Source organism: Genypterus blacodes, unplaced genomic scaffold, assembly GCF_046128005.1.
Source record: "Genypterus blacodes isolate CSIRO-AG114 ecotype Tasmania unplaced genomic scaffold, CSIRO-AGI_Gbla_v1 ptg000003l_1, whole genome shotgun sequence".
Lineage (NCBI taxonomy): Eukaryota > Metazoa > Chordata > Actinopteri > Ophidiiformes > Ophidiidae > Genypterus > Genypterus blacodes.
The window spans coordinates 7198131-7216116 of NW_027466817.1; the positions used below are offsets into that span (position 1 = coordinate 7198131).

Genomic DNA, 17986 nt, shown 5'->3' on the forward strand with positions numbered 1-17986 from the left:
GTAGAAACTTTTTGCTGGTATCCCCGCCATCTTGTTTTCGCTGAAATGGGTGTAATGTTGTTATGTGATCACTCGATGATGCTGGCAGCGTCTCCAAATGAGGCCAATGGGTCAAAGTTTAAAAAAATTAAGTATCATGTTGCAGAGAGGCAAAAATGTAATGTCTTCATATGAGGACGAAGGGTCTCAGGAGGTTGCTGTGATAATAATTTGATTTGTACCCAAAGGAAAAAGAGGTTTAACTTTGAAACTTTACCTTATTTTTGTGTGATGGACCAATCAGAAATGATGTAGAGGTCATGGATCAATAGGAAGGGATTGACAGAAGAAGAAGAAGAAGAAGAAGAGAGTGAGGGAGAGAGAGAAAGAAAGAAGATGAGGGGAGACAGGAAAAAGGGAAGAGAAGAAGAAGGGAGGGAAAGAGGAAGACAGGAAGTCTTGTTGAGCACATCTGGCTGTTTAGGTGGAGTTTGACAAGAACTGTTCCACCATCTGTGCCATGGTTCCTCCACTCTCTCTCTTTCTTCCCCTTCCCCTCTCATTGTTTTCCCTCTCTCCTCTCGCCTCATTTATTATTTTCCTCCTCCTAGCCTACTTCCCGAATCCCACTCATGATTTGTTTGTGCAAGTTTTTCAGTCTGTAATAAATGCTATTGTGGTCTAGGACGCCACTTGAGTCCTCTCTCCCTCATCTCCTCTCTCTCTCTCTCTCTCTCTCTCTCTCTCTCTCTCCCTCTCCCTCTCTCTCTTTCTGTTAGGGCTTGTCTGGCAGCGTGGGTGGTGAAATGGGAAGACGCATGAAGCCACCTGTAAGTATGTGTGAGTCATCCTCGTAAATGCCCCTGACAGCACGCACAACTGTTTAAAGTCTCTCTTGCTGCCTCACTAACACCGTAAGACGCATGAAAAATGAACACACACCCACACACTCTACCTCTATCCTTATTCCCTTTTTACTCTTTTCTCCCTCTCTCACATCAACTTACTGGTTCATTCTCCAATCAGCCTCCTCTCCTCTCATCAGAACCCTCCCCCTCCTCAGCCTGTTTACATTCAGAATGAAGCCGACATTTCACTCAGCTAAGCAGCTCAGAATTTGCATCTGTAGCAGTCAGGATTTCCGTATTTATAGCAAAGGGAATTTGGTATTCAGATTTCCATCTTGGTAATAAAAAACAGCCATGGAGGTTATTAAACTTTTCCCCACCCAGGATGCCAAACTGCGTATATTAAACTCTCTCTCTCTCTCTCTCTCTCTTTACCTTGGTGATGGCTCATTCAAATATGCTTTCTGACTCTGATTCATGCCTCTGATCGTTTTCCTTACGCTCAGATCACAAGGGATCAGATTTGCTTTTGTCATTTAACACCAAATATGGATTGAAATTGACGCATTGCCTGACTCTTAGTCTCATGACCATGTGATATGCTAACACTTATGCAAAACACATATAACAGATGTATGTCTGTAAAGTAACAATTATAATGTTTACATGTACGATTCTACTCCATTTACACACCTTAACAGTGAAATACTTGTATTTTGTGGTGGAGGAGAACGGTTTTCTGGAATTTCTTTGATTCTCTGATAAATTTAGAGTCTGACCAGCTGAGGCTGAAAGATGTTTTTAAAATGGTCCACAAGTCATTGCTTGTGTGTGTGTGTGTGTGTGTGTGTGTGTGTGTGTGTGTGTGTGTGTGTGTGTGTGTGTGTGTGTGTGTGTGTTTGTGTGCGGGTCTCTCAGCAGCGGTTCAGAGAATCACAGGAGGCCGAGTCCTGGCTGCTTTTGAAGCTTGGAGGTGAAGTGCTCAGCACTGCTGGGAGTCCTGTTGCTCATGATGGCGCATGGTGAGCAGAATACACACACCAAAACTGTTCATCGTGCTGTGGTTACTGTCATATACCGCATATGTTACAGGTATCGTGGCTGACACCAAGTAAAAGGATTATTTATAAGAGATAAAACAAATGAGACAGGCACTTTGCGTCTGTATTGCTTCGCCATGCTCTGCAGAATTAATTTACTAGTCAGTACAATACACAAAACACATTAGTTTATATTTCTTCCATCCTGTTAACTATTCCCTATTCCTCGTCAATTTTTATTTGTAAAAATAACATAAAGAAAAATACTTTAGTCTCCACTGATATGTAATCATATGGCAACAAACCAAAATAACAAGTTGTTCAACATAAAAGTGCATGAGCTTTAGCATAATACAACATTTCCAACTTTCAACTGTTTAACGTTTTAGCAACACATATATAAAAACACACATTAGAGATATTAGCAGAGATGAGTTAACGCACCTTCTGGCGGGAAAGCTAACCCCAAAAGAACACGCCTTGCAACACTGTATAATATAACTCTCCAACTTTCCTTTTATCCAAAATCTAAACATCACTCATTCGAACTTTGTGTTAAGCTGGGGAGGCACTGACTTTTTCAAACTCAGATTTACAAATGTAAGAATTCAACAGAGTAGCATAAATTCATACCATTCAACTGGCTGCTTGCATATTGACTACTGGTTATGTTTCACATCCCATATCAGCATTCACACACACAGACATAGATACATATTTGGCCAAAGAAGGATTTATAAAATTTTTATAGCGGCTCAGAGAGAGCGCATTTGCTCTGCTGCACCCTCCGTGTGTTCCGAATTTGCCATCACAATTCCACAATTCATACTTATTCAATACAAATGAAAGTATATTACAGTCCACAACAAAAAGACAAATGTAGTTTTATTTGTAAATAACTTAATTTCTTTCTTATCTTATTAGATTTTTTTTTAAATTATTATTAAAAAAGAGCTGGTCTTTAATTTTTGTCGTGGACTGTACAGCAGTGAGTGTATGCATTCCTTACCTTTACTTGTAAATGAAGTCCATTCACCTATCCTCCTGGACAAACATCTCTATGATTTTGGTGTAAAAAAACTCTTTTTCTTCGTTTGATTTTAAAAGTCTCTCTGTCTCTATAGAGATTATTGCTAGGGATGAAAGTCGTCCTTGGTCAGTCCAATTACGACTCTACGTATGTTTTCAGTCTTTTCAAAGCAGAGAATGACCTTTCCACGGACGCTGTTGTAGCCGGTATAGTGAGCACCAGCTGAAGTAACTTTGTCACCTCAGGAACAGTCTTCATCAGATCCTTCTGGGCCAAAAAGCTGAGTAGCTGTACATTTACATTCATTCCTCACCGTTTGTGAGCTATAAAGTCCGATGAGTTCAGACTTTAGTCTAAAAAAGTAAAAAAATCTAGCATATTTTGACAGGCTCTGCATTTCGGTGTCATCAAAATGGTGTGACATTTCCTCAAATTTTGTACAATCAACCAAACCAAGGAAAGCTAGTTCGCCAAAATGATAATACCTAGCTTTCAGTTGAACACTGATATTGTCCGGAACATTACATCTACGTCTACAGCAACAAAAAGGGCTGCATTAATCTTCTTTTTTATATAATTTCTAATCACATCACATATTGCTTCAATTAAATCATTCTGAATTCTGTTTAATGAGCCAGAAAGTGGATGTCTCCAAATGTCTAGCTAATCTATCATCTTTCTCAGCAAAACCATGTAATACTTTTACATAGTTGCCACGATTAGAAGAGGTTGTACTTTCATCGTTACCACAAAATGAAAATCTCTCGGTTTTCCTTTACTTTAGCATTATGGTCGCTAATATTTAGTCTCCGCTGTTTGTTTAAAGCCAAATCTATCCTTGCGCTTCCAAATCTTTTGAAATTGACGTTGAGAACAAAAAGCAGGGAAAGCAGAAAAGGCGGTTTCTCGTTGCACATCCACACAGCTAGTCTTTTCTGGTGTACCGCTCCGTTTACAAAGACCTTGTTATCTTCTGTCCCGCCATTGAAGCAAATTATTCCATTATTTCTCACTTCCAGTTCTGATTGAAAGTCCAGTTTTGAGAAATGTTTAGCTCATTTATATAATGTTCCATTTTTTAAGTCAGTGCAAAATAAACGGACTGATGCCGTGCCCTTGACTTTCTGCTATTGTTCTTCTTCAGGTGTTACTAACAACAAGCCTGTGTGCCCACACAGATACACACGCACCGCTTCAGTGAGGCAGAGGTACTTGCTGCCTCCCCTCCTGCTTTTTCACTGCAGCGTCAGCAACACTTGCAGATCAGCAAGACTAGTAACAAGTCGGTTACCCTCCGCCCGGGGGAAAAAAACCGACATGATCCCAAATTTCTAGTTTGTGTCTTTTATGCATTTTTCCACTTTCAAAATTCATCCTGCGGGCCCGGATTGAATCCCCCAGCGGGCCGGTTTTGGCCAGTTTATTTTTAATCATTACTTGTTCTTTACATTTCATGATGACACAGGGGAGGCAATGCATCTGTATTGCTTCGCCTCGCTCAGCAGAATGAGGGAAATTTGCTACAGGTGCGTATGAGCCGTAAAATGACTGCTATGACGTGCTGCAAACAGTCACTGAACTAGGGGGAAGCGCCCCCTGCTGGCTTCAACAAGAAATGTTCACACTGCAAACAATGGAACAAAAATTAAATGTTGACTCACACAAGCAACAAGAGCTAGCCAGCTTGCAATTAAACCTAATATCAAACAATATCAAACATATCTAGCTAGCTTATTCTCAGTCTGCAGTTCTTCATCACGGGCAGCAAAATAACAAACAATCAGATTGTTTAAAATAATCTACAGATGGCAGACATTACATCATGACTTAGGAAATGTTAAGGAGACAGAAGTAAACAAGCTGTGACTGACTGCATGTGATCCAATTAGTTTGCGTACAAGACACAACGCATGACAAATGACCTATTACTGTGTGCAGTCTGTAGAACACATGACTTACCCCAGATCAAAATCACGGCACATATCGCACACACGCAGTCATTTCAACAGGCACTTACACAACACTCACACACACGCTGGCGTGCACACACTGCCTACAGCTGCAATTTGTTCTTATTTGTGCTCGGAGATGAGAAGGCGGAGCGTCGCGATATGGATGGATGGACGCCATCCTGGACACGGAGCGAAGGATGGAATGAAGGGAGGGAAGAAACAAGTTGACGGTTAAGTGTATACATTATTCATGCGGGAATAAATGCTTCGTTCGTAACCGCAGTGACATCACCATCCATCAGCCCAACTGCCCTCCCCTTACTGGCATATGTGTGTGTGTGTGTGTGTGTGTGTGTGTGTGACAGTGCGCAGGATTGTCTTGCTGGTGAAAATGTGATTAATTTGATTTTATTTGGCTCTTTGTTCTGCACTTTTCCATCCACGCATCCCTCCGTCCATTCATCTGATAGTCTGACCGGCGACAAAGTGAAGTGAGAATGGGGAGGAAACACAACTGTGCTGCTGTAAATGCCCTTTAAAGGATCGAAGGAAGCAAATCAGATTAGTAAACTTGTTTACCCTTCTACTGCAAATGGAATTCTATAATCTCATTTTAATCTCTCTTTTCTATTACTTCAACCTTCCTACTGCTGCATCCGCAGAACTCCCTCAACAAGCCCTTCCTTCCTCCATCCCCTGTTCCTCCCTCCTTCCATCCGCCCTCCTTCCCTACCTCACTAGACTGCACAGCTCCATGCAGGATGAATGATCAAAGAAAAGGCCCAATGACAGCACCTCACCCTCGCACTGTGGAAGGGCCTGGCACTTTAATGGATGTTGCGTGGCCATGACATCATATAGCTACACTTTAGCTAGTCCCCCACCCCCCACTCCACCCAACCCCAGGCTGCCTCGGCCAGTGTTGTGCAGGTATTGGCAGCAATATTTTCTGTCTATGGTGCAGTATGCGGAGAGCATTGATTTTCCTTCCCTAACTGTCCTATCTCTGGAGGATGTAATGCTGCCTCGGCTTCCATGGATCTACCTTTAAGAAGTACCTGGCCGTATATATTTTTTTTAAATCTGTCCTAATCTTACCCTGGAAGTACCACAGTTTATTATGTGCTGTTATTTTTCCTGTCGTGTGCCCTTAACTCTCTTACGGAGGAGAAGCCCTGCGAGTTGGGCTGTGACAAAGAGGTTGGGCTGCGACAAAGAGGAATGTGGATGTACTGGAATGGTTTACTTGAGATAAAGTAAACACCCGGAGCTTTGATGGAACATTAAATTAGTGTCCAGCTTGTTGCTTCTTCCAGGAAAGTCTGCTCGAAACCTGAGCCGCATCGTTAACAGCAAGTCAACTTTTAGTATGCTTCAGTGGTGTTGTGTTGCTCTGTGTAGCATGGGGAAAATTTGACCTTTGACCCCAAGATGTGAGCCAGCTCCTTGTAATCTTATTCGCAGATAATTTACTGTGAAACCTTTTAATAAGATCCATCATCCGTTCATTTTGTGGCACTTATTCATGATGTTTAGTATTCGACCTTCTGCTTGCAGTAGTCCAAATGTAATAGTCCAAATGTACACTCATCTCTACACATTCATGCCAACCTTCCACTTTGTAACTCTGAGACCACTCCTGGCTGTTTTCCTTCCTCCCCCTCAGACACACTGATCCTCACTTCACCAAACACAGACTCTTTCCTCCCTCAGCTCTCATAAGCTGAAATGACCTTTAGCAGTTACTCCTCCATCATAAACTGAAAAAAACTCATCTCCTGTATAGTATATCTGCTGCTGAATCGTATAACATCTCCCATATCTTACCCCTTTGCTTTTTCTAATTTGCTCCATCCATAAAAATGTTCTCTGCTCCTCCCTCGATCCACAGGCATTTTTATTTCTGTCATCTTTCTCACACTTTTCTTCACCTAGCAGTCCATTGTTGTTCTGATGTTTGCATGCTTTGTTAATTTGACATCTACATTGGTTCCATGGCTTATTTACACTCCACACATATTTTCTACTGCAGATATGAATGTGTGGATTTCAAATCATGTTCTGCTGTACTGACTGAAATGTTCATATAAAGCCAAATAGTATTCATGTTTGAAATCTGCCATTATACATCTTTGCTGAAGTAGCGCCACAAGATGACCACATTTTCAACATGCAATTTACAATGTAATGATATTTTTTAATGTACAGTGACAGCACCTCCTCACCCGGATGGTTCAGCAGAATGAGAATAGGTTCCTTTCATCATATTTCATTTTCCATCTGTGAAGCAGCGGTTACAATGTGTTTGTCTCATGTTGAAAATGTTTACATCCACAAAACCAAATGAGGAGATGCTAACTTATGACACCTACACATTCACTTCAACAGGATTGCATCATATTCATCTTATGATTCATTCTATTGAAGAGGCACTACAGTTCACACACTGTAATCCGTGATCAGTTGTCTGTAAAATTGTATATCCAAATTACATTACATTACATTGCGATCATTTGGCAGACGCTTTTATCCAAAGCGACTTACATTACATTACCACCCTTCGCAGAGGGGGGAGCAATTGAGGGTTCGGTGCCTTGCTCAGGGGCACCTCGGCAGGGGCTCGAACCGGCGAAACTCCCGAGCGGAAGCTCAACCCACTGAGCCACTGCCTCCCAAATGATTTTGCAAGTTGGTTATTGGTTTCTACAGTAAGTTATGTCGATCTCTGACTGTTGTCTATAGAGGTGATCATATCCAAGAATCTGTGTTTTTGTTGGCTGCTCTGTGTAGCCGTGAATTTTGAATAATCCATCTCACGCAATGTCATTTCAAAGATTTGTAGTTTTATCATGAAGGAGGAGATATGTGCCAAAACGCTGATAGATTTGTGAATGAAAAGATTGAAGCGGAGCTACGAGTGTGCAGCTCATCCCTTCTCCGTCCTCTTGGTGTCTGACAGTGCCTTGCTGCGCATTTCTCTTCATTTCTTTATAGAATATTTGCTTTGACAGCCTCCTGATGGTATGACACAGATCGCAGCACAGGGCTGTATAAGTGCCACAAAGGCCTGTTTCCATTAGATAGATAACAACTTGAAATAAGCCAACATCAGTGAGTTTCCACTTCCCATTGTTTCAAAATGTTTTATTATTCGTTTTTATTGAAGCAAACGTTTTATATGACATGCATACAGTTATAGGATATTTGCAGAAAGAGGGGGAAAAGGAGAGAGATAGAGAGAAAGAAAGAAGGTTGTATCATTATTACTATTGTTGTTGTTAAACTTTTTTTGAAGACTCCAGAGTGAGACTTCAGGTTTTCAGTCATTGGTCTGGCATAGCCTGTAGATCCGTGAAGTAAGAGAGAAATGGTTGCCATCTCTGATAGAACTTATCAGTGTGTCCCCTCACAGTGTACTTGATTTTCTCGAGTTTAAGAAAATACATCATATCCCTCAGCCATTGCGAAACAGAGGGAGGGGTGAGGGATTTTCAATGCAGGAGCAGGCGGCGTCTAGCAAGCAGGGAGGTGAACATGAGGGCACTTCATTTTTGACACAACAAAATAAATGCTTTGGTAGGTCAGAATATGTTGGCACTTGGCAAACAGCTTTATCACACATTTTTTTCGAAATGTACAAAATGTACAAAATGTACAAAATGTACAAAATAGGCAGAGGTTGTGTCATGTTGTGCCATGGAGACATCTCTTTTTGCCTCGGCCAAGGAGGAGGCTGTTCTTATATGCATTACATCTTTTTTCATTACTTCTTGAAAAAGTGTTAGGGCAGAGAAAACCTAGGGGTATGAAGTGGTGTGTGTGTGTGTGAGTGAGTGAGTGAGTGAGTGAGTGAGTGAGTGAGTGAGTGAGTGAGTGAGTGTGTGTGTGTGTGTGTGTGTGTGTGTGTGTGTGTGTGTCTGAGATGTTTTGAGAGAGGATATATTGTGTAATGTGCATGTGAACTGGCAACGGTGTGTGAGCAGATCAGAAAATATTGAACTTGAGGAGTGAAGTGTGTAAGATGTGTGTGTGCGTGAGAGAGAGAAGGAGAGAATGGTTTATGATTGTTGTTTGGCAGTGGTGGGCGACATGCTAGGCTATTGATAGAGCCGAGTCAGTAATTGTATGTATCGAAATATATATTTGGCCTTCATGTGTGTGTGTGTGTGTGTGTGTGTGTGTGTGTGTGTGTGTGACTCAGCTTAAGCGTTGTCCCTTTACTAGGAGCACATGCGCTCTAGTCACTACTTCTTTCTTACCTTTGTATGTTTCACTTTTATGTCCTCTTCCCTCACAGATGCCCTCAGCCTCAGACTCAGACTTTCTTGTCAAGGTCTTGTCAAGAAAAATTGCAGCTTGAAGAAATGCTGATTTAACAAATTCTATTATGTTGAAAGTTTGTTATTGCATTTACACAATTCACTTTACAACAACTAATTGTTAGGAGAGGAGTATTGCTTTTAAAACTACAGACGTCGACTTATAACTCCCACTCTCCTGCCTTGCATTTTGTACTGCAAAGTTTTAAGATGGTGCAGCATTTAAAGTGAATAATTGAAGTGACTTACCACTAAGGGCCAGAAGGACTTAAAAAAGAATTTAAGAGCTTTAAACAGCGAACCAGAAACAGAGTCTGGATATACAATCATACCAACATTTCAACAGCTGATTGCTTACACTTCCAGCAGACATAGAGCAACCCACGCATCCCATTGAAAGCATGTTTCTGCTGATGTCCTCAACTCTTGAGAAAACGCTGCCAATTTTTTAACAGCCCTTTTAGGTGTTTAGCGACGGTAGTGTAGACAAAACATATCTTTGGAAACTAGTTGTTGACACTTTTGATGACTTTTTACACTGTTTAGGCTGGTCGAATCTGTCTATGCTACCTTAGTACAATTAATTTGAGTGTGGACCAAAATGCAATGCAGTAATGCCCTTTGATGAAGTAGTCCATGCACAAACTGGAGCAGAGCTATTGATTTCTTTCTTTCGCCCCCGGACATTTCTGAGCAATGAGCAATGAGAGTTCTCACTTGGCTTTTGTCTGGCAATTTTGGTTCAACTGGGATCTGAATCTGCTATACTGAAGGTCGGTACGACAGGAGGAACTTTTCATGTGCCTGCTTTTAGGGGGGATCGTGGGTTGGACATAGCTGTGAAACTCTGTAGTACAGTTTATTTACAAGCTGAAACAAGGCTGATCAGAGGTGATTTGATGGGTGAGCTGGTGGGTTTGCTATTACACAATCACGTTATTGCCAATATCAGATTTACTAGAATCAGAGGTTCAATTCCTGCTTTGAATTGTCACATGGCTGCTTGAACCTTCCTTGGTCTATTGGATTCAGATAACAGTGATAGTTCTAGCAGTGCAGTTCAAAGCTGACATTCCAAACCAGACTTTTTTAAAAAAAAGTCTGGTTACATTTTAACATTTTAACCATTTTAACCGTATCGTGTTCTGTTCTGTGCTCATCATTCAGGATTTATCTTGGGTGTTGTTTTATACTTTTTTCCCACATGTGCACAATGCGCTGACCCCCCTGTAAAGCATGTGTGTTGTGTGTAAGAGGGGCACACAATCTATCTATCTATCTATCTATCTATCTATCTATCTATCTATCTATCTATCTATCTATCTATCTATCTATCTATCTATCTATCTATCTATCTATCTATCTATCTATCTATCTATCTATCTATCTATCTATCTATCTATCTATCTATCTATCTATCTATCTATGCTAAGGTGACATCTTGGCCGCAGCAGTAATAGGAGTTAAGCACTTTGTGACGGGATCGGTACAATGCAGCAGTTGAACTTGACAGGAAGGTGGAGCTCTGATAATAATAGTTGCATCGTTCTTCTTTCGAAAGGAAGCCACAGCTGTGAATATGAGGCTGCTGTATTCGTACCTCAAAACAATTTAGAAGCAACAGTTTTTTAACGTGGATGATGAAATTATAATGCAACTCATCGCTCATGTCAATGTAAGACACATTTCTAAAGATTAAACCTTAATCATTTATTAGGTTTTGTAACTCTTCATTCAAGCTTACAAAGAATGTGGCATTGTGTACAGCAGTAGTCAGGGGTACTTGGATCTGCTGACAGGGTGCTGAGTAAGAGGAGGCCTTTGGTCCTTGTAACGTTGACCAGGATTTTATGTGTTTTGTAGTAGCCAGTCGGTGTAAGTCATCCTGGATGAGAGTGCCCACTAAATGCCTGGCAGGTAAAATGTGGCAGTGCCACAGCAGTGAGGGGTAACAATGTCTTTTCCAGCTGTTCCTTAGTTGGCAGCTCCAGTGGAACAGACACGGGTTAACCACCTTGCTCAGGGTCACTTCAACACCCTTTTCTGTGACAGAACATCTTTGGCTGATTTACACAGCTGGATCAGGGCTTTGAACTGGAGACCTTTCATTCAGCTTACATCCATAACCCAGAGGTACTGGCTGGACCCTTAATCCCTCTAACCAGACCAGATTGCTATGGGAGAGTAAAGTGGATGAGACAGAGGAGACAGGGGTTATTCTGCCTCTCTCTTTCACCATCTCTCGCTGTCTCCATCTATTTGTCTGCTCTACAGGCAACTCTTTATTGTAGATGTTCAGTTGCTACAGCTTTTCCCTCTAGGGTGATTAAAAGTTCACGTCATCTAACCTTGGTCTTTGTATCTGTCACACTGTCCCTTTATCTCTATCTTTCTTTGTCACATGTGTGTCCCCCAAGCAGCAAGCGACACAGCTGATTGGTGAGGCGACTGGAGAGGGGACACTTCTCCAGATGCATTTTCACTAATGACCACTAGAGGATTGCCGCAAGAAATGTAACTTTTGATGATGATGTGTGTATCGTGGTTTAGAAATGTTCTGCTGTCAACAAAATGGTGGTTGAGCTGGTCAGGGATTTCCATAGGAAGCTGCAGAGGAATATGACTATTCTCTCTTATTTGTCTCTTTGGTCACTTGCATCTCACTGCACATAATAAATTGCATGAGGCGAATAAACCCTTTTGAACCTCGATCTATTGTTCTGTTAAGGGCAGATAAAAGCTTAAAGCAGCATGTTTTCAGGGCTGATTTGCCTGGACTGCCAGATTGCTCATCTTGCTGCGTCCACCTTACGTTTTGCTTGGGTCTACAACTTTTTTAATATGCTAACCAAGTGAAAATGAAATAAGAATCCCTGTGTTGTTGCCCGGGGCTCCGTCATCCATGTATCAGTGTGTTGCTTGTCTTCTTTTTACAACTTACACACATGGGGAGAGACTGACTGTGAGACTCTGAGACCTTATAACTGAAATTGCAACTATTTACTCTCAAAGACATTTTCAGCTATAAATACAAAATTACTTGCATACAGCCACCACAATTAAAAGTAATTTTACTGACTGATTTACTTTGATCCTTGTCTCTGCTTGCTGCTATTACTGGTTGCAAGCATCCAGTACATCCAGTGGTGTGAAGAAACAAAGTAAATCCCTGATTACAATGCTTGAGTATGTTGTAGTTTGATGTTTGTAGTTTTGTGGAATTATTATATTTTTGCACTTTTACTTCACTACATGTCCAAAATAATATAAAAAGTATATCATTACTCCATTACTTTTGAACAGGTTTGTGATTGTACACATGATTGTACCATATTCTTGCAGAACTTTAGTGCTGAGAACATGACGTTTTGAAGAGCTCTTCTTAAATAAATAAATGATTTTGAAGACAGATCTGAAGACTGAATCACAAGATGTATTTTCCACATATCAATACTATCAATATTTTAAACATTCTTTTTTTTACATTTACCATGACCGGCTATATTATGAAGATGTTCTTTTAAGACACCAAGCTGTTTGAAAGAGTAGCACAATAAACAGTACTCCAAAAACTACTTTTACGACTACAAGAGACCTTCAAATGCACTTCAGACGACTTACACCTGTACAATAAGACACACACATATCATTCTGTTGATAATGATCAGTAGCAGAAACATGCCTGAGACTGGGAAGAGTAGAGATGAAATAGAGGTGGAGTCATGTGAAGCTCCTCAGTGTCCATTCATTCCTTTATATTGATTCGTTCCAGTTTCCTCATGATCTGCCCTTTGAGATTTCGGTCCTTAAATGATCCATAAAAGTGTTTTCCTGACCATAGTCACCTGAGCTTTAAAACACACAACAACCGTCTTCCATATTGATTTATAAGAGACAGCAATCAATGTCTTTTGATTGAGGATGGATTATATATTAAAATGGACTTATATGATAAAAAGCAAATCAAATTGATCTGTAATGCGTGTCCACACCTGCTGGACTTGATCAAAACCCGTCAGTAGGGCTAGGATAACATTAATGCTAGTCAGAAACAACAGCAACTACTGGACAGATGTCAAGGATAATAGAAACCATCCTAATTAACCTCTACATGTCTCTGCAGTCATGAAATCAAATATTTTCTCACACTCTCCGGCTGCCTAATGAGTGAAAGTAAATAAATCAAACTCAGAATGTGGGTGTAATCCTCGCTGTACAGCCAGGAATACCATCTATCGGCATGGATTTTAAATCAAAAGCCCTGTTTTCTGTAAAACAGAAAGCAGCCAGTTACCATGGAGATAGGATGAAATGTGACTTATGTCCCAGGGGTGAAGCTCACAGCAGCTGTCTGAGTCATAGAGGTCATAGAGTCGAGGCTAGGGGTCAGAGGTCAGAGGTCAGTGTCAGTGGGGGAGGCAGTGGCTCAGTGGGTAGTGCTTCCGCTTGGGAACCGGAGGGTCGCCGGTTCGAGCCCCTGCCGAGGTGCCCCTGAGCAAGGCACCGAACCCTCAATTGCTCCCCCCTCTGCGAAGGGTGGTAAATGTAATGTAAGTCGCTTTGGATAAAAGCGTCTGCCAAATGATCGTAATGTAATGTAATGTTATGGTCATGGAGCCCTAGGCCAGAGGAGGGTCGCCCGACTATTCATCACTTTGTATACCTGACTAGGTTTGTCTGTTCCTTTGGTCTCACTCCATCTCTGTCTTCTTACTGTTTCCTCTCTGCTTCTCGCTCACTTGTTTCATCTTTCAATGTCCCTGTCCACTGTACTCTGTGAAAGGTAAATTAAACACTGAAATGGAGGATTTGTCTTGAAATGTCATTCAAAGACTTGAGCTTTTTCATTTACGCTGGCAGCTACAGGTGACCCAGTTTGGATTTAGTAAGATCTGTCAAATAACAGATGAGCATTGTAAACATCTTGTCAGGAGCTGATCGCGATCGCCATGTTTTGTAATGTGTTTCTCCTCTCCCCTGTTTTCCTCTCTGTTTTCTCCCTACCTGTGTTGTTGTCCTTCCTGTCTGGCTGGGTTACCTGACCCCTGTTCCCGCCATCTCACTCCACACACCTGAGGCTCATCTACCATCCAGGATTCATCAGCTGCAGTATTTAAACCCCGGATCATCCCACCATTCTTCGCCAGAATGGTGTCCGCATCTGTGGGTCCGCCTTCGAAACAAGGATCACAAGATCCTAACAGAACTATCTGGTAGTGATGGCGAGATGAAGCTTCATGAAACGTTGAAGCTTTCCATCCAATTGCCTGACACAAGGGCCGAAGCTCCATGGTGCCTCATTTGCTCTACTGTGCCATCAAGTGGACAATAAATGTAAAACAGGCAGTGATTATATTGGCTGAATCAGTCACGTGGCACGGCAGGTTCGCGAGGCTTCGAGCGTCACCACATACGTCACCAGCACACAACACACAACACAACACAAGATAATGATGATAACCCATGGGTAAAGAGCTTAACGATTAACTGATAAAGAATGTTCAAAATGTAAACAAAGAGACTGCCCCATCCCATAATCAGACGGCCTCGGGAGACAGAGAGTTGTACAACAGCACAGCAGCGCAAAATTTCCGGTGTTCATCTTCATATTTTTGTTTAGTTTTACGCTTTCCTGCATCCATGGTGCTTCTGTCAGTAGCACTCTGAGACTGCACATGCACATTAGAATGTTTCATGTTTGGAACATTAAAGTAACTTAAAGATATCTGTCAAGATCGCGTGATGACAAATTATATGTGAAGAAATATAACATTGAAATCGGACCGCTTTTTTTTTGTATTGCCCACATGCGTTTTAGATGTTTATTTTACAATATGAACATCTTGTACACCAACAGAAAAACCAGTGAGCACTTGAGCCAAGCCACACGTCAGCCATCGATTGCGTTTTGCTGCCCCTCATATTTCGAATCACGCCCCAAACCGGCTAACCAGCTCCTGAATCAGTCAAGTGGTACGGCAGGTTCGCGAGGCTTCGAACGTCACCACATACATCACCAACACATGCTTGATACGCGCTACGCAAAAATTTTCCTGGATTACTCAACACACGCTCTGAAGCCTCGACGCGAAAGGACAACCTCACTACTATCTGACCCTCAGGGACCCAGCAGACGCGACTCCAAAAAGTCCCCCGGCTTTCCGGGTTCTGCCAGGGACTGGGACGGCCAAACTCACCACCCAGATAGCCCCCTCGCCACAGCTTTTTTGCCACCAGGATCAGCCTGTTGATCCCTGCCCCCGCCGCATTCGAGCCCTGCTCCACCGCATCAGTCCACCAGTGAGTCTTTCGCTACAAATCCGGAGCCGTTTTGGGGTGAGCTGGACAAATGTAGGGTTTTTTTGCTTCAGTGTTAGCTAATTTTTCAACAGCGACCCACAACCTTTTTTTCTGACCAATCAAGGATTATCTACATTACGGAGCTCTTACGCGGCAGAGCGCTGGCTTGGGCTGAGGCGTTTCTCTCCAGGCACCCTTTGGACTCCTTGTACTCCATTTTCCACCACCCAGATGTGGGTGGCACAGCTTCCAATCGTCTCCTGGACATTCTGCAGGGGAACTGGCGCGTGGCGGATTATGTGGTGGAATTTGAAACTCTCGCACTTTATTCCGGCTGGAATAGGGAGGCGCTCCAGAGGGTGTTTTTAAAGGGTCTTAGCGAGCAGATGAAAGACGAATTGGCGTCTAGGGATGCGCCACCGAATCTGCCGTCTTTGATATCCCTGGCCCTACGAATCGATGAGAGGCTGCAGCTCCGGCGTCAGGACCATTCGGCGTTCCGCCCGCAACAGCCTTACTCCCGTGCCGCTTCTTCAGAGTTCCAGACGGGAGGACACTCTCGTTTCGCCGTCACCAGCCCCGCTCACACGACGACTGCCTCTGAGGAGGAGCTCATGCTGATGGGCCGTGCAAAACTTTCAGCCACCGAACGTCAACGGAGAATTCGTTCGGATGAGTGTGTGTACTGTGATGAGCGTTGTCATTTCATTTCCACCTGTCTGAAGAAGCCAAAAGACAGGTTCCATCAGTGGACGTGGGGGTACTGATGGAACAGTCCAGTTTCCGCCCCACTTCTGAACTCTGCCTCCGGATACCCGCACAGATTTGTATAGGTCAGGACACTCTTCCTGTATCAGTCCTCATAGACTCTGGTGCTGAGGATAATTTCATTGATGGTTTTGTAAGGAATGCAGGCATTGTCACGGTTCCGCTTGAGACTCCTTTTGTGGACAATGCGCTGGACGAAAGGTTGTTGGCCGGGGTTACTCACCAAACTAGACCTCTAATCCTTATTTTGTCAGGCAACCATCTCGAGACCGTTATTTTCAACGTCATGTCGGCTCCTCACACCCCACTCCTTCTGGGTCACCCCTGGTTACACCTTCATAACCCCCACATCCATTGGGCAGCGGGCAGAATAGTTGGGTGGAGTGACACCTGTCATGCGGAATGCCTTCACTCTGCCTTGTCTCCAGGTGAGGCTGTTCCTCCTCACAACTTCAACACTGAAAATCAGGACCTGTCATCGGTGCCGGTGAATTATCAGGATTTAAGAGAAGTGTTTGACAAGAACTGCGCATAAGCCTTGCCTCCTCACAGACCATATGACTGTGCCATAGACCTTATCTTGGGAGCCCCGCTGCATTCCAGTCGGTAATTTAGTCTCTCTCGTCCGGAGAGAGGCCATGGAGAAGTACATCCGCGAGTCTCTTGCAGCTGGATTCATTCATCCGTCCTCTTCTCAACTTGGGGCTGGGTTCTTTTTTGTTGCGAAGCAGGATGGTTCCCTCCGATCCTGTATTGATTTCAGGGGTCTGAATAATATCACTGTCAAAAAAAAAACACTTATGCCACTTATTAATTCTGCTTTTGAGTCCCTGCAGGGAGCTACCATTTTCTCTAAGCTGGACCTTCGTAATGCCTACCATCTGGTGCGCATCTGGGAGGGAGATGAGTGGAAGATGGCATTCAATACTTCTTTGGTCCACTTTGAATACTTGGCAATGTCGTTCGGACTCACAGATGCTCCCGCAGTTTTTCAGAACTTGGTGAACGACGTTTTGCGAGACTTTTTGCACCGTTTTGTTTTTGTTTACTTAGACGACATTCTTATTTTCTCAAGTTACCTTTCTGAACATGTTCGTCATGCCTGGGTGTTCCTCCAGAGACTGTTAGAGACCTAATTATTTGTCAAAGCGGAGAGATGTGAATTTCATGTAGAGACAATTAGTTTTCTGGGATTTATTTTACAGAGTGGGCAGATGAGGACGGATCCCAACAAGGTTCGAGTGATGACAGAATGGCCTGCTCCATCCTGGCGTAAGGAGCTTCAGTGACTCCCAGGGTTTTCTAACTTTTACCGGAGGTTTATTCGCGATTTCAGCCGTGTGGCGGCACCTCTCACTAAACTCACCTTCACTGCAACACCCTTCTGCTGGACTCCAGAGGCCAGTACTGCATTTAACAAGCTGAAGAATCTTTTCACCTCGGCTCCTTTACTTACCCAGCCTGACCTTGCCCTGCAGTTTATTGTTGAAGTGGACGCCTCAGACTCAGGGGTGGGTGCAGTGCTTAATATTCCGATCCAGACCATAGGTTACACCCTTGTGCGTTCTTCTCACGGCGTTTGTTGCCTGCCGAGAAGAACTACGATGTGGGAAACAAGGAGTTGTTGGCAGTTAAGCTGGCATAAGTGGAGTGGAGACACTGGTTAGAAGGCTCTATGTTGCCTTTTATTGTTTAGACGGACCACAAGAACCTGGCTTACATCCAAATTGACAAGCGGCTTAATTCCAGG

At 42.9% G+C, this 17986-nt stretch overlaps 1 protein-coding gene across 1 annotated transcript in view; it reads right to left on the reverse strand.

The window, feature by feature from the left end:
- Positions 1–2499: 2499 nt before the first annotated feature.
- The window catches only part of LOC142994988 (uncharacterized), a 258121-nt gene continuing 242634 nt past the window's right edge, over positions 2500–17986 (reverse strand). The window contains exon 7 of the transcript XR_012961470.1: positions 2500–2514. The gene's annotated coding sequence lies outside the window, so the exon portion shown is untranslated. The remainder of the gene's footprint in view (positions 2515–17986) is intronic.